Source organism: Protopterus annectens, chromosome 8.part0 (assembly GCF_019279795.1).
Source record: "Protopterus annectens isolate FY-2018-M chromosome 8.part0, PAN1.0, whole genome shotgun sequence".
NCBI lineage: Eukaryota > Metazoa > Chordata > Ceratodontiformes > Protopteridae > Protopterus > Protopterus annectens.
Genome location: NC_056741.1, coordinates 240,187,186 through 240,194,863, shown reverse-complemented (window position 1 = coordinate 240,194,863; position 7,678 = coordinate 240,187,186).

Here is a 7,678-nt window from a genome sequence, read left to right as displayed (position 1 = left end):
TCTTGGAGTGACTGCAGACATTTACAGGATTTGTACCTGTAGATATTGTCACATCTTTCGGTGACTGCAGATATTTGCAGGATCTACCCCTGTAGATACTGTCACATCTTTGAGTGACAGTAGAAATTTACAGGAATCAGCATCAATCTCTGTATGAGGCAAAGACTTGCTGGTGGAAGAATGAGGATAAGTAAATGATCATGTGCACAGGTTCCAACTGAACAGAACTCTGGGAGAAAAGGCAACCTGATTGATAAGTTGAACTACCCATGGAGACATCCGTTGGTTGTACTTGGTGGCAATGACAGAACAAGGGATTTGAAAATCGCCAGAGAAGGTATTCTGGTAGAAGTATAGAATATCTACAAGGATAAATTTGTTCAATGCCTGTTGAAGCTATTTAACAAAGTAAATCAGGAAGGGCAGCTGCAGTAGACACTCTGCCAAAAGAAGGAAAAGATATGATAGTAACATCCTGTTATCAACCAGTTTCTGTATTAAATCATGATTATCAATTATCAGTGGTCATTTGACAGCATGTATGGTGCAATCGCTCCTACAGCTAAACATTAAACTCAGAGTGGCTTTATTGTGGGGAGAAAGAAAAGACTTTTGAAATCTTGAAAACTGCTACAATAACGTAGTTAGCTTAGAGTATTTAAAAAAGGCTGAACTAGAGAAAAGATTCATGCAAGATTGTCACTATCTTTTAAATTTATGAGAGTTACTCAGCAGAAATGTCCTCTGTCAATTTTGTTCTCTTTTGCATATCTGGATTCTTTAGTAGTGTGTGGAAAAAAAATTAATATAAGTAAGTATAGGGCAGGCAGTACAACCCTGTCATTAAATGTTTAGATACCAAAGCTTCCTTTATTAAAGAATCTGTAAAGAAATTTCCTGAATTGCAGAATGCAGATGACAATATTTTCTTGGCCATGTCTTTCTTAAAAGGTCTTCTCGTCCAGAAGGAAAGTAGCCACCTAGTGAAGGATCATGCTGTGGTACTCCCATGGTGTCAAAAAAAGAAGGAACATGGGGGAAGCCAGGGGTACCTGACATCAGAGGTATTCTGGCTAAAAAAGTATCCTTCTCAGTGTATGAGAATTACTCAGGAATACGTGCATTCATATGAAATATTTGGGTGACTAAGTGAATGATTTGTTAGAGCCATCAATAATAAATATACATATAGGAACACTGAGGAACTACATTTGAAGTAACTTAATGTGTCATTTAGAATGTGGACTATTTGGGGTTTGGAGTCAGACCAGAGAATGTAGGTGCTGTTTTATTTTGTGGTGCTATTGCTGTTGTATGCCTATCAGGCCTTCCCTGAGGGTATCCCTCAAAATGCAAGATCAGTAAAGAACATGTTGTGGGACTTTATGTGGGATTGTGGCATGTATAGAGTGGCATGGGAAGAATTGATAAAACCACAAGAATTAAGAAATGTGCCAGATCCACAGTAGAATCTGAGCCTACGCACGTGAAAATTTTGCTCTTGATGAGTATGTTTCATATATGGCAATGAAGAATCATTTTACCTCCTTAGTGTGTCAGAATCAATGAGGATTTAAGTAAGTGACTGTGGCTGTATGGAAGGCCTTTGGAAAAACAGGAGGGGGATATGTGATTATAATGTTAATGCAAGTATTAAAACTGGTGTTTAGTATACCAGTCACATGATCATGGTTGAAGTTGGTATTACCTACTAGATATACCATGGCAGGAGTACAGGAGGAGGAGGAGGAAGATGGTTTGAAGTGTCAAACATTTAGGAAGATCAAACTGATTTTTTGGAAGCAGCTATGGTGGTCAGGTGACTGGGGAACATAGGACAGCATAATGAGTAAGTTCCTACTATGAAATATGCTTAGACTGCAGTATGGGTCTGACTGATCTAATACCAATTCAAACAAAAAAACAATAGTGAAAGGTAATGCCCAGATGTTAGGTGGTTGATGAGTAGAATGTGCAAAGCTTTGCAAGGCATTAAATTGGACACTTAAAACACCAGTGCAGGAATAACAAAACATGTTGGATACTGAAACTGATTTGGACAGCAGGGTTTGAATATGTCCTTTACCAAGATATCTAACTATTCCTGGAGGTTTAGAATTTTTTTCAAGGAAATGTTTGCATAAGTATCTGTATACTCTTCACAGTCTTAATTCAATGTGCCAGGGGCTGAATTATATTGGTTAGAGTTGTTGGGACTGGGATCAGGGATCATCAGAACAAATGTTTTGGTCTTGTTTTTGAATAAATACATTTAAAAGAGGCCTGGAAAATCTTTTGCACAAAGTGCTTGGCAGAGTGATGCTGCTTACATAGAGTTTATTTTTCTTGGGGCATGACAAACATATACATAACTAAAAATGAGAATGCTCTTTTAAATGGTATTACCACAGTTACAAAAAAAGCAGTAACTAAAGTACAAAGAATGGATGTATCGCCGTCTGGTGGCATTGTAGCACAGCTGATACATAATTTATATTGTAAGGAAGTATATACTGCAAAGAAAGCATCCTTGAATACATATGCAATTATATGACAGTCTTGGCTAATGTTTAAAGACAGCAAAGGGGAATAAACAAAATTACACGTGCCTTCTTTGAAGGTTGGACGTCGAGCTGGACTCCTAACTGGGAAAAGCCGAAAGACAACAACAACATTCTTCTTAAAGACTGAATGCAATGGTTAGATTGTAGGAGTTTGTTTACCATAGTAAACTGAGAGCTTTTGTTATCTATAATATGCTATCAATACATGTAACTTCTTATGAATTGCAGACTCTGAGCACATTGTGGTTACTACAAAGAACAATTCTGCTTGACATCAAAGATTGAAACAATACTAATTTCATGAGCTTTAATTATACCCTGACTTAGGAATGGGGTTCATTCCCTTCATGGAATTAGAAAGCCAAAAGACTTGGAGAAATTAACCCACAAGAGTAAAGACAGTATGACTGAATTGAGAATTTAGCGTAGACAATTAGCCTGCATGTTTTTGGGAGGAAACCTTAGTACCCCAAGAAAACCTATGTAGACACTTGGAGAACATACAGATTCCACATATATAGTGACCAGAGGCCAGGACTGAACTCTGATCTTGTGAGGCAGGGATTTTAACCACTGAGTTATTCTGCAGCCCTAGTTTTGATATAGTTATACAGTTTCATGGGAGAGAAATACATCTGGCCTGAACTACGTATGGAGAGTGACTCCTATAAAATGGCAGCCTTCGGTGTCTGTTAATGCTGGCCATTTACATTTTTTTTATTTGGGATGATTATTCTTTAATATTCCACTAAGAAGATGGGCGGCCACGGTGGTGCAGCAGTTAGCATTGCCACCTCACAGCAAGAGGTTCTCCGGTTCAATCCTTGGCTGGGGTGCCTTCTGTGTGGAGTCTGCATGTCCTCCCTGTGGTCACGTAGGTTTCCTCCGGGTGCTCCGGTTTCCTCCCACATCCCAAAGACATGCTGTAGGTGGATTGGACACTCTAAATTGGCTCTAAGTGTGAGTGCATGCATGTGTGTGCCTTCTACAGAAGCAACTCAACACTATAAAACTCCACTGCCAATCATGAGCGGACAGGTGATCAGCTGTGGCGACCCCTAACCGGGAAAAGCTGAAAGAAGAAGAATACCACTAAAGAAGATATTTTTGCAAAAAGTGTGAGCAACTCCAATTATTAAAAAAATATTGAAGGACATGAAAATACATTATGAAAAAAAAGAAGTGTTGAAGGGTGTGGATTTCAAAGATACTGCTATTTAGAAGCTGTTTGGTCTTAACCTTTGCCTAGTTCATATATATATATCTATATATACAGATATCTATATCTGTATCTAAATACCTATATATATATATATATATATATATATATATATATATATATACATATAGACATATAAATATATATATCTATATTGATATATCTGGTATATATTAAACAGAGGCAGTACTTTTTGTGCATAGATAACTTGATATGTTGTACAGTTTTTCACCTTCTGGTCTGATTATATAATTAGCAGTATATTTTAATTATTTTGTCTAATGGGCTTATGTTGTACATTTCCTGTATGCACATACATTAAAATTATCTGAATGTTTACATTTTAATTATATTTCACATGAAACAAAATGTATGAAACAAATGATTAATAATTAATATAAACTCCAGTGGTTTCTTTGTGTGTGCCTGTATGTGCAAACAAGGCTGGTATTTTGAAATATGTTCTGATACTTAGCAAGTATGCTTCTTATACAATTAATTTGAATCTTAAAGCTATCAAACAGAATATAGTGGTACAGCTTAACATAGATCACATGCAACATTCAAAACAGTGCAAAACTGCATAAAAATGATGTCTGCACTACACCTCACCCCAACACACAGAAGGTTTCCTTGCATATACTTCCCTATCTAAGGAGCTCCGAAGTGGTAAATACGGTTAAAACATAACTGTTCAGTTATCATAGTTTACTGAAGTCACTGATCAAAGGGGTTGGGGGTGGGGTGAGTTTACCTATACTTCCTGAAAGCTTTTTAACAAACCTGAGTTTCTAGTTACAAGCAGATAAATGTGCACTAGACACTTACATGATGCTAATGTCGACAAAGGAAGGAGGCGGGAACTAGTATCTGCGTTTATTCTTTTTTTGTATGAGATTCTAACACCGTGGGGACAGGGGGCCACAGTGATACAACTCAATGCAGAGGCTGTACAAAAACCTCAGCCCCTCTACAGTGAGAGACTTACATCTTACGAGCTTTGACATTCAGAAAGTAATAACATTCTACTGCACACCTTTGAGGCAAAGCAAAAGTCACATCTGTAATGCTTTTACTTCATGTATTTGTCAGTTGGTGAATGTAAAATAGCTAATACTTACAAAGAAAAACAGCATGATTTGTTGAGAAAACTACAACTATTAAACGTAAGAATTTTGATATTAAAGGTACTAGTGTGAGGCACCAGTCCACCTGTATTTGGGCCAGGAACACGACTAACTGTTCTGGGTAGGTAGCGTACTCTAGAAATCTTACCTACAGTTCTTCTGTTTGAAGAAGATGTTTGTATTTATTTTAAATTTGTGTAAATGAAAAGATGGTCTGTGGGTACACCCCTCGATGGGCTTCATTCACTCAGCAGCTATCTGAAGTGTTTTAAAACTGTTTTCCCTTTTTTGTGTGATGTGTTGTCACTTTGGCTGACTAGACTATTACTTTGACAGTGGTACCACATTAACAGTTCCAGGTAAGTTATCCATGAGAATTGCTTTCTTGTATATGTCGACACATTCTCAGATGATTTACAGGGCTATAGTCAAAACTCAGAATGGTTGTATAAATGTAAAATATTTATAAATTGGTTAAATATTAAGGTTTTGAAAACAAATTTGAGTTTTTAATATTTGTGAAGCTATGTCTTACAGACAGAAAGATCGATGATAGCTGGATATAAAGAAAGACTGACAGGCAATGTTACACTAGCCAAGCATATTTTGACAGATTGTCAAAAATTTCAGCTCTAGATAAGAAATATTCTACACTCAAGTTTAACTGGGTTTAGGTTAGAAACCATAGGAAGCTATTACTGGTTATCAATATGAATATATAGGAGCTAAAATGAATGGAGTTCTGGTTTTTGAAGGACTTACTTGATATAGGGCAGGAATTGGCGAAGTTTTGGTTTTGGAAATGGCTACTTGTTATGGGACAGCTATTGATGAGGTTTTTGTTTTGGAAGGGGTAACTTGCTGCTGGACAGTAATTGATGAGGTTTTGATTTTGGAGGGGGTGACTTATCTTCGTCAATAAATGAGGTTTTAGTTTTGGAAGGGGTAACTGAGTCGGATGCAGTAAATGATGAGGTTTTGGTTTTGGAATGAGTAACTTGCTGAGGGGCAGTAATTGATGCAGCTTTGGCTTTGGTTTTTAGAAGGTGCTACTTGTTATGGGACAGCAATTGATGAGGTTTTGATTTTGGAAGGGGTGACTTACTCTTGGGTAGTGATTGATGAATTTTTAGTTTTGGAAGGGGGTAATTTACTATAACACTTTTTAGCAAAGGGATAATCACTGTGCTGGAAGCTATCAATACTACTTTGGCGAAGGTACCAGGCTAACTGTTCTAGGTAAGTGGGGAAATGTACCCATATGAGTAGGAAAGTGTGCTTAATGAATATAAGTCACTTAAGCAAGGTCTATGAAAACAATTAGAACATATTGTTATTATTTCTTATTTAATCTTAGGGTATTACCTTGTAGGCTGAAAAGTGAAATTACCATTGATGGTGATATCTGTGATGAGAAAAACTAAATTTTAGCTGAAATAATAGCTTCAATCAGTTCAAATGGTGAATAAAGTTAAGGCTAATTCTAGTTAAATAATGTTAAGTGTAAGCATATCTTCACAATGTACACATTGTTCCTGCTAATTAAAGCAGAACCTAGTTTAGTATTGGGCATTGTTCCATTTTGTAAATAAGTCAGTGGATGCTACATGAAAGACAGAAATACATCCATTGTTTCACTAAAGCATTCAGTACCATTCCTGAAAACACACTTATGGCTAAGGTATACTATAACCCACACAAAGATCTATAATCACCAGGGACAAGTACTGATGTAAAATAGGTGAGAGAGAGAGATCACTACTTAGATGGGGTTGATTTTGTTTTGCTACAGAAACATAGCACTGTGCAAACCTTGAGGCATACTTCGGTGGAGGGACAAAGTTAACTGTTTTAGGTAAGAAGATTGGTTATGACAGTTGAGTCAGAGAAAGTATGCTAACTGTTAAATTTGTTACAGGATGAATGTTCCATAATCAGACTAGAGTACTGATCCACACAAACGCATTTCAAGCCCAGCCCAAGAACAATGTATGGTTAAGCCCAGTCCAAGAACAATGTATGGTTAAATGATTTGCTCAGGGTCACACAGTAAGCAAACAGAGACAATGGGCATCAAATTTAGGAATAATACAAAATATAGGAATATCAGCCATAATCTGAAACCTCTTCCTTAAAAGCCTAATGCTGTGTATGACCATCCAGTATTACTTTGGCCCATAATCCTTATTAACAGTTTTAAGACATGAGTAAGGTTCATACAGACCATGGTACCCTTTTTTGGTGTATTTGATATGCTGTGCTCTGTGTCTATAGACATTGTGCACGTTTTATAACTCTGGAAATTCCTGCAGAGATTCTCTAACAAGGGAAGCTTTAGTTTCTAAACATTTAATGACAGGGTTGTACTGCTGTGCTCATATTCTGAAGTATACTTTGGTGCAGGGACCAAACTCACTGTTTTAGGTAAGTGGACAGAACATTAGATAATAAGAACAACAGATCTGATTTTTTCTAATTATGCTGTTTAAAGCTGTAGTACTTTATGGCTTCATTAAATAAATACTATAATGTTATTGTGGAGTTGTGCACTTAATGAGATTTCATCTGTTATATTTTCACAGCTTGGGAATAGTTTTTAGATATTTTATTTACTGGTTAAAACATAACTAAGACTGATGTGCGTGTGTGTGTGTGTGTGTGTGTGTGTGTGTGTGTGTGTGTGTGTGTGTGTGTGTGTGTGTGTGTGTCTATCTGTCTGCATGGTTTGGCATACGGAATATCCTGAAAAGTGATTTTCTCTGCCTTCA